This window comes from Archocentrus centrarchus, chromosome 21 (assembly GCF_007364275.1).
Source record: "Archocentrus centrarchus isolate MPI-CPG fArcCen1 chromosome 21, fArcCen1, whole genome shotgun sequence".
NCBI classification, from domain to species: domain Eukaryota; kingdom Metazoa; phylum Chordata; class Actinopteri; order Cichliformes; family Cichlidae; genus Archocentrus; species Archocentrus centrarchus.
In genome coordinates, this window is record NC_044366.1 from 27,455,014 (window position 1) to 27,474,397 (window position 19,384).

Sequence of the window (19,384 nt, forward strand, 5' to 3'; positions counted from 1 at the left end):
GGCCTTGCTGCTCACACCCTTTCTCCCCCCGCAGCATCCACCTGTGTAACAAAGTCTCACTTGAAATGTCATCAAAAGCTTTATATCAAAAACATTTCACCATTTAGTGTCTACGTTGCTCTTTCAAATTGTACTTTATGTTAGAACTCCTGCTGATGTAATTAAGTTTTTATGTGCATGTTGTAAAGGCCTTTTGTTCAAGACAAATTTCCTGAGGGGCAAATGAGGCTTTCATTCATTGGCCTATGCTATGTGCTTTCATAATTCTTCCAGTTAAACTTTAAACACAATAAGGCACATGTTCAAGTGTACAGCCACTACCAGGCAGCAACACAGGAATCCAATACAAATCCTGTGTGAAAGAAATTAAGTGGAGGCTTATTGGATTCATGCTGGTGTTTCTCAAAGCCTATAAAGTGGCCCGTACAGCAGGCTGCAATCTTTCAGCACTCAGCGGTCATGCACAGCGGAGACAACAGCGGACAGCTGACGTGTCCATCGCCGCTGATCTGGTGAATCCTCTTCAGACTTGGAGCGCAGACAGGAAACGCAGGTGGCATTGCATTAAGGATCAGCGATGTGCCTCCTACTTTGATTACAGAGCACTGATCTGCTCTGAACAAACCACTGATTTGGAGCCGCGCTGGTGGATGAGCGACTGAGCGTGCTGTAGATGGAATAATAGACCGAAAGCAGGCGAGAGTGACCGAGAGAGCGAACGCGGCTGTTCCCACCAAATCCATCTTATTGGATTTTTGCTGTGGGCATTCATCACTCTCTACCATTGTGCTACTTGGGGATTGGCTGCAAAACTTTAATAAAAGCTCACACACTAACAACACACAAAGACACAAAGACATGTTCAAAGAGCCCTTCTGATTTCAAAATGAGGAATTTTAGCAGAAGAATTAATTTTGCTGTGTACAGGCATCTAACAAGCCCTGCAACCGCACACACACATATGGTGCTCACAAAAAGACAATAATACAGGTAATACGTGACACTGAGAAGGCCATCATCGGGAGCAGCTGAGTGAACGTCTGTGTGTGTGTGTGTGTGTGTGTGTGTGTATGTGTGAGCTCTCCTCAGTAGAATGAATTGAAGATGATGCAGCAGCTTGAAAGAGCAGCTCTCTGCTTCTTAACAAGTCTCCTCAGATATTCACCAGCCTCTGCTCTACAGGCGAAACAGATGCAACAGGTCAGCGGCAGCACTGCTTTGGGAAAATCCAAACAGTGTCAGCTTCTCGTTAATTGGTCTGATCGGCGACATAATAAGCTTCAGTCCCATTTCTGGAGGTCACATTCAGCTACAGCGTCACCACAGTGCTGACCCACACGCAGCTCATTATTTTCAGCTTTTTAAGAAAATTCCAAATCAAAAATACAAACGCAAAAACAAACACTTCTTTGAAGGGGGTGCACCATCAGGTTCTTTTTATTTGAAATTAGTGGAAACATTTTGGGGGTTTTGCTTGTCACAAGATGAACTGATATACTGCAAACCACAGTCAGCGAGTGCCTTTCCAGTAGAAACTATGTAACGACTGAATGTATGAAGGCATTAAATCCATAGGAAAATAACTATAAACTAAAAAAATCTCATGAAAAACAGGTATTTTTCAGTGATAATATGAACGACCAGCATCAAAAAGCATGAAAAAAACCCACCTCATTAAATTGTAAATAATACACTGTAAAGTGTTTTAGTTCGCTTATGGTATTCCTCATTCCTGTACTGACTTGTGTTATGGACTAAACAAAAGGACTGTCTTGCTCTGTCACTGCTCACGGTGTCAGCTTAGGATTTGTTAGTTGTCATAATAGCACCTGAGTAACAGCCACAGAAGTAAAATAGATTTACAACATCACTTTGGATCTTGTAGTCTGACACATTTTGAATTTGACGCATTTTAAATTTGACAAAGCCCGTGACACAGACACATTTTGTTCCCGTACACATGGCATGAAAATTCATGTGATCATACGACAAGCAGACAGCTAAAAATATAACTGCGGCTGCGGTAAACACACTCTCAGAATCAGCCAAATTGTACAAGGTCTGGGTTTCATGTCATCATGCACTTTGTGTTTAGTCAATAGATACAATGTTTCTTGCCACCCTGGAGCCCCTTAGTTCATCTTGCATAATGTATAACATCTGGGTGGCTATAGTTTGTCACTGGTTGGTGACAATTTATATTGCAAGTGTATATTGTTACACTGTGATATATAGTGGCAATTTTCCCAACATAGAAGTATAATCCATTTCTCTCACATCTTGCCGCTCAGAATGTCCCAAAAACCATGATGCATGGCTTATGGCTGTACTTCAAAGACCAGGGGAGAGAAACTGTGTCACACAGAAGCAGCGTATTCAATGAAATTTAGACTGGAACATACTGAAACATTCTGCTAGATAGTGCACAAGTGGATTATATCCTTTATGCCCTTCATGTTTTTGTCCAATGTAAACACTATAATGGTCTCAAGAAATAAGCCACATCTGTATATTGTAGCAATGGCTCATGGTCTGAATCTTCCTTGAGGATGAATTGCTCCCAGTGCAGACACATTGCAGAAGTGATTCTTTTTATTTGCACACTGGGAAAGAAAAATCTGATCACCAGCTGGCAGCGGAGAATGATTCAACGCTAGTCCGTTTCATATTCTGGACTCATGAAGCTACATCTAAAGAAATGCACCACACATACACACACACACACACACACACACACACGTGCGTGCGTGCAGAAACAGAAAAATATACACATGTACACACAGAGACAGACACACACACCATAAGATAAAGTGGTCAGACATTTAAGAGAAACCACAAAGCCATTTCCATTTCACAAACTTCACACTGTTCAGCTCAGGGCTGTCAGATCCTGCTGTTCTCAAAAGGACAGAAAGCAAAGCAGGAGGAAGAGGAAGGGTTAGGGAGAGGGATTTAAGATTGCAGCAACACCACAAGAAGTCAAACAAGTGCAAAGTGTTTTGAAGTGTCAGAGGTTCAGCTCTGAAGTACAAACTTTGTGCCGCACACAAACTTTATGGGCGAGTGTAAAATCCCTGAAAGCGCCATTAACCTGTGCGAGATCGTCACAGGAAAGTGTGCGCTGATCAGTAAGATGTCGTTCAAAAGATCGTTACATGTGAATGCTTCTCATTCCTCTGAGATGGTTTCATGTTAGAATCAAACACAGATGAATGAAAAAAGCTGCAGCAGATGCTTTTTTGCTCCACTTCATCCCCACTTCATTCAAACACTGATTACAGTCCAGAAACTGAGGAAACATCCCCTCCCAAACAAAAGACAACCTGTTTGCACCACTGTAGCTTTGCAAAACATGCAACTATAATTAAATCCATTGTGATGTAATTGGAATTTAAGAAAAAAAAAAAAACATCTCATTTTCTGTGTAATTGCTATGTGGTCTTGTGACACAATTTGTAGCCATGGTCTTTTCGATGCATGACCCAGGCAATATGCCAGGAAATTCTGTGATGAAAATAAAAACAAGACTGATCACTGGCGGAATTATTTCCCGCCCTGACACACACATCACGCCTCCGACGCCACATTTATAACTCCAAAAGGAAGCCGGCACCCTCCAAACAAGCGCCTGAAGGGACTGCGTTGTGTTGTAATTGTGATATAATTACTCACAGCAGAAAAAAAGAAATGCGGCTTCTTGTCTTGATGTAATACAGCAGCTAAATGATTCCTTAATTTTTGCTCATTTTCTCATTAGTTTTGTAAATGAGCAGTTTGATCAAGCTGAGCTGTAAATTGGAGGCTGTGGTGTGGATATCTTCATCAAAGCATGTATGTGGATGGTTTTATAATGTGCCAGAATCTAAGCATCCACGAAAACTTCAAATGAACAGCATGAACAAGTACCACTATCAATCAGCTGCACAAAGAGTAAGAGTCCCAAAGATCTAATTAGCAGTCTGATCATTAACTAATTGGCGCGGGATGTTTAGCCGGATATTCACACTTTTCATTTAAGACTCGCATCCCAGGCTTGATTCTATATTTTCCCCATTAACAGGCAGCAGAACTAATAACACCTTCTCAGTCAGTCCTGCTCTCTAATGTTGGTGTGAGGGAACACAAAAGACCGAGATACTTAAAAAAAGTCAGAAATCTCCTCAGCCCCAAAGCTCAAAGTAATTAATTCTGTAAAGATACCTAATTCATACCAAAAAAAGAGGAGGTCATCCTGTACAAGAATAAGAATTACAAGTAATCCCACTTTGATATCTTGAAGTGAACGCACCTTTATAAAGTGGGCATGAAAAGGAGAGGGACTGAAATAAAATCCAGATGACCTCAAGGCACTTTGTACTTATATTATCACACAAAGTCAACTGAAAGACACTCACGGGCGCAAAAAAGAAACAGGTTTATTGTACATGCTGAGAAGAGAGGTGAAAATGTGTCCACGCAAGTTAAAAATGTGAGTTAAGGGAAACTACAAAGCATTATTGGCCAGCTGGAGCCTGTCTGGAGTGTGATCACTTCATCGTATGTTCATCGTGTGTTCCTGTGAGTTAGATCAGAGGGTTTTGATCTTCTCCCATATGTCCAAAGATATATTTTAAAAGTTAAGGGTCAGTTTGAGTGTTTAAATATGCTGTTGCTGTGAACATCTGTGCCCCTCAGGGCTGTGATTAACAGGTGACCTGTCCATGGCGTCCCTTTCAACCAATATACTGTAAGCTGGGACAAGCAGACAGTAAACTGATCGATGCAAAAATAATCAGTTTTTCAAACTCACAAGCTGAATATTCAATTATTTCAATAAACACACATAAATTGGATTTGAGCAAGGGTGCGGCGTTTGATGTGTGCTAGGACCACAGATCATAAAAGTAGACATAGCCACATATAGCATCACATCTAGTTTTTATGGTCCACCTGCTGCTAGTATATATTATTTATGGTATCAGAAGAAACAATATTTATTATCTAATTCTCCGAGCACTCATCAACACTGAAGTATAGAAGCCATAATATTTCTTAGACAACTTCATTACCATGCTCCAAACAGCACCAGCACACTCGAGAGGTCCTGCTCAGTGACTTGACTTGACTGAGGTGATTACTAGCACAGATCTAGCAGCATGGTTGGCACCCACCTGTCACTCAATGCAGCTGTGCCCCTAATAACAAAAAACTTTTTATCTGGTTCTTTATGTCCCAAGGGGTCGCCAGAGCGCATGGATCCGTATGTTGGATTTGGCCCAGAGTTTAGGCTAGAATTTATACTCCTCCTGATGCAACCCTCCCATTTAGCTCAGCTTGGGACCATCACTGAGGGTGCACTAGCTTGTGACAATGAGGATGGAATCAAACCGGGGATCTTTCGCGTGTAAGGTGAATGTGTTAAACACAGAGTCACCCCAATACCACACAAACCTTAATATAGTTGGATGATAAATATATATTTTTTAAAAAAATCACTATTTCTGTGGGTATTGACTTGCTTCAATTGGCTGCTATTCAGCTTTATAGTCTTGTAGCTAAGCTAAGCTAAGCTAAAGGCAACCTGTCCTGATCTCTGTATTGAACACACTGACACAAAGCTGATATCAGTCATCTCATCTGACTTTGAGTAAAAGTTCAGATCGCACTTTGTCTACAACAGTGGTGTAAAGCTACTGGACTCTAGAGCAGTGGAGACGTGTTCTCTGGAGTGAGGAATCACGCTTCTCCCTCTGGCAATCCAATGGATGAGTCTGTGTTTGATGGTTGCCAGGAGAACAGTACCTGTCTGGCTGCACTGTGCCAAGTGTAAAGTTTGGTGGGGGGGGGGTTATGGTGTGGGGTTGTCTTTCAGGAGTTGGGCTTGGCCTCTTAGTTCCAGTGAAAGGAATTCTTAATGCTTTAACATACCAAGACATTTTGGACAATTTCATGCTCCCAACTTTGTGGGAACAGTTTGGGGATGGCCCCTTCCTGTTCCAACATGACTGCACACCAGTGCACAAAGAAGGTCCATAAAGACATGGATGAGGGAGTTTGGTGTGGAAGAACTTGACTGGCCTGCACAGAGTCCTGACCTCAACCTGACAGAACACCTTTGGGATGAATTAGAGTGGAGACTGTGAACCAGGCCTTCTCCTCCAACATCAGTGTCTGATCTTGCAAATGTGCTTCTGGAAGAATGGTCAAAAATTCCCATCAACACTCCTAAACCATGTAGAAAGCCTTCCCAGCTCTTATAGCAGCAAAGAGTGGGCCAACATCATATTAAACCCTCTGGATTAAGACTGGGATGTCACTCAGGTTCATGTGCATGTAAAGGCAGATGAGTGAATACTTTTGGCAATATAGTGCAGCTGCAGGGACTTGCTCACAACACATTTTGTCATCTGGCCGAGTCCTCGCTATGTGGGGACTGCAGGATCAAAAAGTTTGATCATGACCACATACGCTGAAACAGGATAAACAGAACTGTGCATACTTTAGCTCAATGCATCCATCAAAATGTGTCCAGAAATAAAACTTGCCCATCATAATATATTTAATAACATAAATAAATAATTTTAAGTTCCTTTCAAAGAGCATAGAGTTATCTTCACAGTTGCCATGTGGTCGCACATTTCATCCTCATCAAATAAGCGATGCGAAAACAGAGCACGAATCTGACGTCCAGCATAATAAGATGCTTTGATTAAAAATGGATTGAACCATTTCCTGGGCGTCCCCTTGAAGAAGGGAAATTGATTTGGCTCAACAATGGAAGTCCCACACATCCTTAACAGACTCCGATAATCAAAATAAACTCATACATAAAATATAATATAATTCAAGTCCCACTGTCACAGCTCAATTCACCTGAGTAAACTGGCAGAGAAAAAGAAAACATTTTAAAGTGAGTTGGCAAACTTTGCATCTGCCACTGCACGTACTTGCTCATATGCTTCAGTTCATGGACGTGACACAGAGCAGTCACGATCATCAGAGCATTTTACTGACATCAATAATACAGGAGTAACATCTGGCCAGTTGTTAAACCAGATGCATGAGCTTAGATTGGCAGCCATCACTTTTATATTACTGTCTCAATATATTCCTTTTATCTATTTTTTGCTGGGGGGGTTTCAAATCCAAGTGTCTTACAAACACCTTTGTGATGGAAATGGATAATGAGCTTTCCCAGAGGGGTTAATCAAACCCATTGTTCGGCAAGAATGAAAAGATGTGAAAAGATGTGAAGGGGAACTGATTGATTGTGTGGTTAAAAAAAGGGAATTGCTATCCTTTTCTCCCGGGCATTTACTTGTTTCCTCCTTGATATAGGAAGTGATTTATTTTGACAGTTACCTCATTGAGTTTGTTTTATCCAAATGAAAAGTCTTTCTTGTGAACTCAACAAGCAGGAGAGGGAGGAACAGAGAAACGGACAGACAAAAGACAGAGAGAGAAAGAGTGCAGCGATAAAAAGAAAAGTAGCTACAGTAAAAAGATATCAAATTAAGAAACACAGGAATAAATGTGTGAAAGTAGCAGTTAAGGGTTGTGACTAAGCTCCTGGCTGAGAGCCTAGTGGGCTTGATTTGACCCATCAGTGGAGGAGAGAGCACAGTCCAGCTCTATAATTAGAAAACACACAGTGCCACTAATCCTCACTGAATGATTAAACAGCGGACAGCGAGTTTGCTCCACAGGTTGTGGAGAGTGAAAGTGCTGGTTCAAAATCTAACAGAGGACAGAGTTCGGTTCTACTTGTAGTCTGATTTAGGTGAGGCTGATTTAGCCCAAAATAAATCAAGGGTTTCTAATAGGATTTCAGATGTGTTAACACACTAAAGCTGGATTTATAGGTGTGCGTTACGCTGTTACAGGCTCCATATACAAGTCAGGGTTAGCGCTGCAACAGGACGCATATAGAAGAATGGTGCCGTGATTGACTGTCTTCAACAGCCTGCGTTTTCTCATGGGTTTCTTTTGGCAGTAAAAAATAAAAGTAAGAGCAAGTTTAAGAGAGGCAAGGTAATCTTCCTTCCAGAAACAATAGAGAAGGCACATTTTGTAATCAGGCAAACCAGACCAGTATCCCTAGGAATTCTGTTTGTTGCCAGCATTTAGTGCCAATGCAGGAAGCAGCGTGCCCCCCCAGAGATAAAGGTGTGCGGCCAGAGCGGTTGATGAGCACTGGATGTCAGACTGCCAAAGACTGGAATTTGAATCCCATCACAGACCAACTGAGTCCAGTCCAAATCACATATTGGTTTTAAAGGGATGTGTGACACCCTCTAGTTTTAGACCTTTGGATTAAAAACGGAGTCAACAACCTCTGTAAAAGAGTAATAATGAAAGAAGCCTCAGGAAAGAGCAAGCAATCAGGGATCTTTCTAACAGAATGAACTGCCATGCAGCAGATATGCACACATAATCCTTCCCTAATCCTGAAATGTGCTGAACTTCCTCTCAGTTTGACTTTGTATGTTACGTTAACTACGGGTGTGGATGAGAAACGGGGTGTTACGGTTTCCACGTCCAAGAGTTTGCTAGAGAAGAACTTGCGAGGCTGGATGGATGTGTGCCTGACGATCCTTGTGGCCACGCAATTCCATGGAGACGCTTACGATGCAATGCACCAACCGTGCATGTGCTCCTCAGGTGGCCTTCAAGCTGACTTCAGAGAAGTACAAAAGGAATAACTACATGTCCACTTTTTCTGCAGCTGCCTATGTCCATGTCCTCAACTGAGCATAATCCCCATCTTAGCCAGCTGCTTATCATCAGAGGCTGACGGCCCTTGAGTATATAAGCAGCAGACCTAACCAGCCTCTCTTATCCTCTCTCCCCTTGTCTCCACTAAACTGATGGAACATGTTCCATTTCTCATGCACAACACTGACTTACTCATGTACATATGTTTTTTTTGTGGAAAAACAAAAGTGGTTGAGTCATGATTTGTGTAGAATCCCTCTTTTCATAGCAAGCCTGAGCTCATCTGTGATTTGAACCTAGCTCACCCCAAGCAAGAAACATACCCCTATGATATATTTCAGTGAATAAAGGTTTTTAGATGACTAGGAACACTTGTTGCCATGGATAAATCTTGTTACAATTAAAAATGTATGATATTGGATACTCAGAGAAAAAAAAGCCTGTGTTTGAGGAAAACCATTTTCTATAAACCACTTTCCGTATTACAAAGAACAAAATGATATAAATGCAATGAATCTGTCAATTAGTGATGCAGGAGTGCTATGATAATAGAAAGAAAAAAAAATCATGCACTGGACTGTTAATCCTTTTGTGAATTCCTAACTCCTCAACTTTTTAAATAAACAGAATTTCATCAAAGCGGCTTCTTATGTTTACTTCAAAGAGAAGTTTCATATTCATATGCTCATGTGGTTCCTGAATAATCAAGCAATCAAATATTTTTGATAGGAGGGAGAAGAAGTGATTGTTATCCAAAACACTGCCTCTCAGGCTGCATTTTCACAGAAGGCATTCCCTTCCTTTCAGCTCCACGGAGCTTGTTTAGAGACAAGGTGATTAGTTTAGAGGCAGCACTGAGAGAAGGTGATGCTGTTTGCCAAATTAACAAGCATGTACACAAGCCATTCCAGTATCTATTGTTAAGTAGTTACACAAGCAAGCGGCTTAAAATATGCAAATCAACAACAGCATAAGTCAACATGACTTTTCACACAAAATGAAGAAAGAAAAAAAAAAAAACATAATTTCACAATAAGCTTTGTAAAAGGACTGAACAGTTCCAGATCTTAAGAGAGAAAGTTGGACGCTAAAAAAAAAGAGAGAAAAGCATTTAAGGATGAATATGTTTTTAAAACCTCCTCTCATTCAGACTGGCAGCAGCAGCAGTCAGCTCTCAAGTAGCTGCAGTAGACAGCTAATCATTAGCCAGTTAGCCTCTATTATGGCCTGGGATCTGGGCCTGGTGATAAAGAACCAAAGGACTGAGGGCTCACAGCTTAATGATCCAAAGATCAGCGCAGGATTTACAGGCTCAGGGTTTCTGCCACGGCCCCTGGACAAAAAGCCCTCCCCCCCTTCTTCATCTACTTTAGCGGAGGGATTGAGTTCATAAAACCTGGAAACAATGTTGGAAAGTAATGAAATCTCCCACCTATCGTGGTGAGAAAAATAAAATGAGGGAGACATCAATCGCTGAGGTCGAGCCTCCAGTTGATTAGATGATAAATAAAGGCAAAGTGCCAAGAACAAATATTTCACACACTAGGAGTTTTACAGTGCCTTCAGCAGCGCTCTTATTTAGTTTTCTGTGAAGAGTTTGACATAATAGCTCATGGAGCACTCTGACTTTAATCGGCATCGGGTGAAAACTTAATTTAACTGTTTCAGACCCAGAGGATCAACTCTCATCACCTTTTACTGAGTCTGAGCTACCGGCTGATATTTAAAAGAAAGCTTCCTGGGTGAGCAGCTGGCCCACTAAGACTAATGAAGAGGTCTGGGTTTGAGTCCACCAAATCTGTGCCCATTTGAGACCGATGACCTGGTCTCCACAATCACCTGATCTAAACCCAACTGAGATGGTTTGGGGTGAGTTGGACCGCAGAGTGAAGGAAAAGCAGCCAACAAGTGCTCAGCACCTCTGGGAACTCCTTCAAGACTTCTGGAAAACCATTTCCTGTGATTACCTCATGAAGCTGATTGAGAGAATGCCAAGAGTGTGCAAAGCTGTGATCAAAGCAAAAGGTGCCGACTTTGAAGAATCTAAAATCTAAAACGTGTTTTGGTTTGTTTAACACTTTTAGGTTTACTACATGATTCTTTATGTGTTCCTTCATAGTCTGGATGACTTTAGTATTACAGTAACTTTACAAACTTTTGTCTGGTATTGTATATATATTAGGGGTGGGACTTTAATGCGTTAATTTCGATTAATTAATTATGGGGAAATTAACGCGTTAAAAATTTTAACGCATTTTAATCACACTTTGCACCGTGGAACGTTTCTCAGTGCGCGAGTTCCCGGCATACAGATTATATTGACGCACAATGTCCAAATTAGGGGCCGCATCCTGCGAAGGACCCGGCCCACGTCTTTCGCAGCCCACGAACACCACAAAGGCCGGAAGTGAGCGGCTAGCCTTCATATCAGCTGCCGTCACCTCTGCGTAGCTCATGTCACCTAGCAACCGTGAGTGTGAAGCACAGCTGTGTAAAAGCAGCTGTTAAACGGAGAATGAACTTTTTCTCCTTTTTGTGGATTAATTTTGAGTCTTTAATTCAAAATAAGCTGTTAAAGCAAGGATGACACATTTCAACATCAAGGAATACAGCTGAGAGAATGATTAATTTCCAACTATAACAAGTGAGACATTAATGTTGAATAAAACTATCCAGTTATGATGCTTAACTTTAATTTCAGGAGTTTATCACAGGAGCACTTCCACCCTTTGTTGGTCTGTGTAGTAGACTGGTGGGAAAATAAACAAAATTTTGAAGTTTAAGCTTATGTATATTGATTCATTCATCAACTAAACTTAAATTAATATTTCTCATGTCAAATATTGAAATGCAATTAAAATGCGATTAATTTAGATTAATTAATTACAAAGCTTGTAATTAATTCGATTAATTTTTTTAATCGAGTCCCACCCCTAATATATATATAAAACAAGGTTCCTTCACAGTTTGTAGTGGATGCCATTCATAACTGAGAGACTGATATTATTCACACAGGCTCAAAGGATCTGGCATTAATTCTGAGATCAGCTCCTCCCGCTCACATCTCAGTGCTGGATGCAAGACATCAGAATTCATCCAGTTATCATAAACGCCTCCCAACACATTAAAGCACTGACCAAGTAAAACAGCCCATCCAAGGTTGTTTCTTCTTCTCTGTACTTGCTGATAACTTTACATCTTAAAGCAACGCCACTATTCTCATATTCTGAGGCCAAAGAAGAAAATGAACCATAAGAGGTTAAAGCCTGAAGCTTTTAATCAGTTTGACAAAATATTAACAAATATTTGATTTTGTCAAGTCCATATTCATTAGGTCACCAGACAACTGTAAATGTTGGTTATAGTTCTTTTTATTATTATCATTATTATTATCTATTCGCTCACTTGGGTGATGGATGAATGCATCCAGGTCTGGAAATGTTCAGGAATCCCTCTGTCAGGGCCCGGATTTCCACAGCGGATCAAACCCTAGATGAAGCCAAATGATGACATCATCAGCTGGCATGTGCTTTAAGATCACACATCAGCCTTGGCCTGAGAGACTTTTACTCATCTCAAGAGAACCTCTCCATCACGATCACCGCTGTCACCATCCCCCCCGATATTGCGTGAATGCCTCCTCTGTGAGCCAGGCCAAGGATCTGCCAGTGGCCCCACTTTTGTAAACTGAATAGTCACAGCTCAGCCACGTTTTAAGGCACCCTAATGTACCATGACTGGACCACAAAGGCAGCGTGGTAATTTGCCAGGGATAATGACGCTCCCTTAATTCGGCCCTGGGGGCCACAAACAGAATACTTTAAAGAGAATCCCCATCCAGGGATGAGACCCATGTCTTTCCGCCCCCAATTTTTTTTCTAGGCCTCTCTCTCCCTCTCAGTCCAGCCCTTCCATCTCTTATTGGCCTGAAAGGAGCTTGTTTTTTTCCGGCTTATTGTTATCCTGAACTAAATATCAGCAAACAACAGTGGGGCTGGAGAAGACAACATGCCAACCACGATTGGAGCCCCTGATCTCCTCCCAGAGGGGCCGAGAGAACCAAGACAAACACGGTGGAGCTTCTTCAAAGCAGCCAGAGAGGGAGCACTGCTACTCTGCTCCAATGACACATATTAGGCAGAGATTTTTTTAGGCCACAAATTGAATTGAACACAGTAAGTGAGGAGGATGTGTGCACTGAGCAAGGGGGAACAGAGCAACAGAACATAAGCAAATGCCAGGGATGGCCTTCGGGGATATTAAATACAGAGAAAGAAGTGGGTGATATTGGAGCAAGAGCAGTCTGTACTAATTTTATGCTAAATTGGCCAGAAGAAAAAAAAGAGCTTGATACTGAAATCAAGATGGCAGAAACAGCATTGAGACCGAATAAAGCCACCGAAATCAAAATTTGAGAGAGAGAGAGAGCACTTATTTATTTTTTTAAACAGCCTTTCTATTTTGCTAACATTATATCTGATCACATTATTCCAATACACAGTGCAGTGTGAACAAAAATTCAAGGTTAGATTTGTAATGTAATGGAAAGTGCTTCCTTTGGATGGGATAGCAATTTAAATACATATATATTTATATAAAGTTCAGTCAGTTCAGTCGCTATATTAAAAATAATGTTATTATCCATTATAAGAATATCAAAAGTCAGTGATGCATAAATTCTGATTTTAGGAGCACAACATGTTTTTGCAGAGTTGCTCAGTAAAAAGGCTGTTTTCTCTGAGGGGATCGCAATCATTTGGCTTTTTTGCTCCTCATTTTTACTGCCTGCTATCAGAGGCACGTTTTGACCTGTTTATGTCACAACGGGACCCAGTTTACTTAGCTGAATGAGCACTGGGACAGCAGGAAATATGATATCCAAACAAAAAAACCAAAAAAATCTAAAAGATATGGATGGATTTTTATTGCATGTCATCTGCTTCACTGTCTTTATGTCACTGTGGGTTATTTCAACTTCAGCAAACATGTGTGTGTGAAGCTATTTGAGACATTTGCTTGATACTTGAATCTAAAAATCTTTATATGAAAGTCTGAGCTCACTCTGTATGTCATTGTGTTTAACACATGAGGCCAGTGGGTTTCTATTTCAGTGACCAGCTCTGTTCAGTAGCATGTGCTCTGGCTGGTGTATTCCCTTAGGGGAATAGTTATATTCCAACTGTCGTATCCAGGATAACTATGAGATTTAAAAATTAGATACCATGTTAATAACACATGAATTATTGTTTAAATCTGGATCTGAAACATCCTAAAACTAAACAAGAGAAACCTTCAAGCGTCTGACAGGACTTTCTTTCTCACTGTGCTACACTTGAATAAATAACAGCATGTAAAAGCACTGAGAGTAGCTCCAGCCTGTTCTGGTGAATGAGATTTCATAAGATGAATATGCACTCATGTCACCTGTATAATGACTTCACTGTGCTGTGTCAATTAGGCTCAAGGCTGTCGACAACCGGCGCGCTTCATTTTCACACAGAAAAAAAAAAGAGTTGTGAATAACCGCCACCACTTTGACAATCTTATCTTATTTCTTATTGTCTTCTTCTTATTTTATACTTTATATCTAATTGACCTCACACTGTTTTTAACTTATTTTTATGTACAGAAATTCAAGGTGCATTTGTTGCGTGGCTTGTGCAGCATGCTTGAAAGAGAGTGCTAGAGGTAGAGGGACAAAGGGAGATGGAAAGGTAAACCTTGCCCATTAGCAGCCTCTGTGAAGCCCCACCACCACCACCACCACTTCTGCTTATCCTCCCTCTCTTCCGCCTCCACTGCCACACTCTCCCCACTCTCCCCACTGCCTTTCAAATCACTTCACTCAGTCAGAATAAAGGGCTTTCACCAAAAGAGACTGCCTTACTTTTACTACAAAGGCCACAGAGATTCTGGGGAGGGCGTGGAAGAAAGACATTTAAATAAAGTTAGAATGAGAGGAAAAGAGTAATTGCCATCCTTCATCCACGAGACCAGAGAGAAATTTGGTGTTTGCCAGGAAAATTGAGGATAAAAGAACAAGTCGACTAAATTGCAGAACAAATGCATAGTAGAAATTCAGATAAGGATATAGAAACCAATCAAAGTAATGCATGAAAATGACATGCAGTTTCTGAATGAAAAAGACTAAAGTGTACTCACCAGCTAAGCATCACTGGGGTGTAGGCACGGGGCTGTGAGGGCCGTCTGTCCTTTCCAAATTGATTCTGGAAGAAGGGAAAGGGAGACAGAGAGGGAAGGGGGAGGGGTGAGTGTTTCGCCAGCTACTCGCCTCCTTCTCATAAGCAGAGCGCAGAGCCACAAAGAAGTGCTGGCGGTCTCGTAAACAAACCGCCAACTTTTCAATGAAGCAGAGAAGGCGGCGCGGGAACGGCATTTAAACTGAAACTTCGTGGGGTTGGGCTGGGGGGGGGTCCTGCAGGAAAAGGGGGACCTGCGAGAAGCCTTTGTACACAAGTGAAGGCCTAACTGGACAATAACAAACCACCAAGTTCAATATAGTTCAAGTACATTAAAGCCTAAACCTGCATAACATACAGAGAGAACACAACCAAAATATGTTTCTGTAACTGTAAATGAGCATATAGCTGTAAAGGAGGTGCACAGATGGCGAACTGCGTTGAATCAAGCACAGATGCTAATATACAGAGAGCACATTTGTTTCCAAGCTTTTTGATCTCAGTGCCACAGAGCAAATTGGAACAAATAGCCCTGGTTTGGTTTCTAAGGCAACCTGAAGGAGCGGCTCAGACTCGCAATCCCTCTTGTGTCGTCAACTGCCGTGATATGGCTGCTGTTTCTTTCACTTCAATACAGAGGAGCAAAAATGAATGGAAGAGGAACTGATAAAGTTCATGCAATGGGACTGATGATGCCGGCTTATTAATTATACATTTTGTAGGATGTTACTACATAAATGCAGAAATTAACTAAGAGTCATAAAAGGCATTTGGGTTAGAAGCAAAGAGTAGAATGCTTTGTTTCATAGTAATAATAATAATTTAAAAAAAAAACCAAAACGATTAAATACATATCAAATCCTTGGTCAGATAATTAAAGACCCAGCTCAAAGTTTATCTACCACATTCCCCAGCTTAATGCTGAGACACTTAACAGTGAGAAAGACAGGTAGGAAAATACAGTAAAGAGGATTTTCTATGGCGCTAAGCTGAGAATTTAGGGCTGAGCAGCAGGAAGTGTCCGCTCACACACAAAGAAACTCCCCATAATCTCCACTGTCAGTGTGGGATCAGGCTTTATTCACTGCAACAAGTGAGGAGGAAGAATTCTCATAAACTGCTTAGTCTGTGACCTATAGTCTTATTCACGCACACGCATGCACGCACAATTCAATCTCCTGCCTCTAGATAAGAAAGTCAGACAGACAACGTCTGGAAATTGCTCAACCCTGCTTAGATTCAGTAAAACTTTATTGCACATCTATTATACTGCCAAAAGTATATGTTCGTCTGCCTTCACACACATATGAACTTGAGTGACATCCCATTCTTAATCCATAGAGTTTAATATGATGTGGGCCCACCCTTTGCAGCTATAACAGCTTCCAACTCTTCTGGGAAGGCTTTCCACAAGGTTTAGGAGTGTTGATGGGAATTTTTGACCATTCTTCAAGAAGCGCATTTGTGAGCTCAGACACTGATGTTGGATGAGAAGGCCATGGAAACCCATCTCATGAAGCTCTCTATGCACTGTTCTTGAGCTAATCTGAAGGCCACATGATGCTTGAAGGTCTGTTGCAATTGACTCTGCAGAAAATTGGCAACTTCACCATCCACTGACCCCACTCTGTGATTTTACATGAATATTTAGTAGTGAGGAAATTTCATGACTGGACTTGTTGCACAGGTGGCATCCTGTCACAGTACCACGCTGAAATTCACTGAGCTCCTGAGAGAATCTTTGTAGCAGCAGTCTGCATGCCTAGGTGTTGGATTTTATACACCTGTGCCCATGGAAGTGATTGGAACATCTGAATTCAATGATCTGACGATCCCTTACACTGACGATCCCTATACACTCTGTATAAGTGCCTTTATCTTAGTGTTTGACACTTCAAATTCACCTGTCATAGTGCTCAGTGATAGCTGTCTCTGCAGACAAGGTGAAAAAACTCAGAGCTAGAGAGATTTTTGTTGATAGGAATAGCAAACACAGATGTCACCTTTCTGAGTCAGAAAACATGGAAACAGCAACAGGTTTGGACGAAAATGGCACAGGTGATTTCTTTTTTCTTTTTTGTTCTGAAATGCTTTGAAAGTGATCTCTGACAGAACATTTTAAGGTGAAGTGAGAAATCTGTCACCACGTGAAACAAAGCTCTCATTTTCTTATTATCACTATTGTTTAGAATGTACACCAAAATGCATGAAATATCTGCCAACAATACTTTTTTCTCACTCACACACGAACAATCAGGACAAACACACACAGAGGAGACAGACATATACAACATGTCTCTAAAATTGCAATAGATACTGTCCATCTGATCTTGAATTAGTCTTTGAAAGTCCTCTGTCTTCCTGGTGGTCATGCTGTGAATGCATGTGTATGTGTGTGTGTGTGTGTGTGTGTGTGTGTGTGTGTGTGTGTGTGTGTGCTGAAGTGGTAAACCTGCAGCCCTTCCAATAACAGCACGAAGCAAAGCAGATTGGAGCACAGTCTAATGCTCCAATCTGGAATGTTTTGGGGTTTTTTTTTAGCCTGCTGAAACTTTTGCAGCCCACCACAGAGCATCTCACTCCTTTTCTGTCCATAAGAAGTGATTATCAACATTCTCCATCAGATCCAGCAGTGAAAATCAAATTCTCCTAATTAAGCTCCAGTTACTGGTAACTGAATCAGACAGTTTAATGAAGACTTAGCGGGAAGCGGGTGAAGAGGCTGAAGTTACGAAACAGCGGGAGTTCATGACTCAACAACTCCTGATGTTTATCTCACGCAGAAATGCACTGGAACACAAACACGTATTCGCACATTGTACTTGCGTAGTTCAACATTCACCCTTTAGGCACTAAAGGAAACATGTCTAATTAGGAGCAAATTACTGCCTGCAGCTTTCCAGTTGAGATCACTAGGTTGTTGGTGCTAAACAAACTTTTTTTTTTATGAAGTTAAAATCAAACACAGCAGTATTTACTGCACCGAGGACACACTACATGATATGAACTGTGAAAGTGGCACTTCAAAGGCTCTCTCATTACTCTGTTATAGAATCACAGAAACCTTTAAAGTCAATGTCATATCTTCAGATGTTACCACCAATTAGGGTGCTTTTTACTGAACTCGCAACTCCGGGAACAATATTGGTATAGCTGTAAAAAAAAAAAAAAAAAAACTGACAACTCAACAAGTCAGTTTGGAACCTTAAAAAAACTTTAAGTTCATTTTAATGTTAATGCCTGATGAAGCAAAGTGTTTGATCTATATGTGTCGACCGATCTTGTCGATCTTGCGGCGGCGCTTTGTCTGTTTTTAACAGTTGATGGTGTACACTCGAGAGCAGCCTTCAGTTAGAGAAGCTGGCAGTTCTGTCACATTAGTTCTGCTTCTGTGAAGTGTGGAAAATTTCAAGAAACTATGCAAATCGGTCTGTTTTTCTGTCACTGACTGTGTACTCAAAAGATGAATGAATCTCGCATAATTAACTGAGCTTCGGTGACTTTTGTGAGTCGTGTCATCTCAGTGCTGCTCTCTACCAAAGTGTGTACACGTGTGCTGTTCCTGACAGCGCGACACATGCGGAGGTGGGTGGCAGCAGCAGCGGTCACGGGCAAGGCAGGCAACAAACACCAAACCGAAGCTACAATTTATGAAAAAGATTTTAAAGGCACAACATACAAAAAAAAAGTGTAAACAGAAGGTTTTAACCTGACCTCTCACGGCGATAACTCCAGAGACAAACAACAGATTAAGAGTTTAATTAAGAGTGTTACATGGTGTTTGATTTAGTTTGGGTTGCTTTGTTTACATCAGTAAACATTAATATGTCAACACAACAGGATGACATGCCTCAATTGGTGGTGGTGGTGGTGGTGGTGGTGGTGGTGGGGGCGCATTTTTTGATAGTATCTCTTCAACTGTGTGTGATTAAACTTCACAGTAATGCAGTTATGCAGACTGAATAAAACACATTGTTCTTGTCTGCCTGTTCATGCATCTGAGTTAACAGTAAGTCTGGTTTCTCAAAGTCCAGTTTCTCTGGGATATCTCGTTGATGCCAGAGGTCAGAAGAGAATGGTCGGGCTGCTTTGAGCTGATAGGAGGGCAACGAGGTCTCAAACAACTACTTGTCACAACCAAGGTACGCATAAGGACACCTCTGAATGCAAAACATGTTGAATGTTGAAGCAGATGGGCTACAGCAGGAGATGACCTCAGCACGTGCCACTCCTGTCAGCATAGAACAGGAAACTCAGGCTACAATTTGCATGGCTCACCAAAATCAGACAACAGAAGATGTGAAAAATGTTTCCTGGTATAATGAGACTCAATTTCTTCTGCAAGATTTGGATGGTAGGATCAGAATTTTGCCTAAATTACATGAAAGCATGGATCCATCCTGCCTCATATCAGTGGGTCAGGGTGGTGGTGTGTGGGCTACTTTCTTGAGACATACTTGACATACAATCCTCAGTAACAATTAAATTGT

The 19,384-nt window shown here is 41.3% G+C and overlaps 1 protein-coding gene across 2 annotated transcripts in view; it reads right to left on the reverse strand.

Annotated features, from left to right (window-relative positions):
• The window catches only part of sema5ba (sema domain, seven thrombospondin repeats (type 1 and type 1-like), transmembrane domain (TM) and short cytoplasmic domain, (semaphorin) 5Ba), a 180,208-nt gene that overhangs the window by 133,773 nt on the left and 27,051 nt on the right, over positions 1-19,384 (reverse strand). For both annotated transcript variants that reach the window (XM_030757795.1, XM_030757794.1), the window contains exon 2: positions 14,857-14,921. The gene's annotated coding sequence lies outside the window, so the exon portion shown is untranslated. The remainder of the gene's footprint in view (positions 1-14,856; positions 14,922-19,384) is intronic.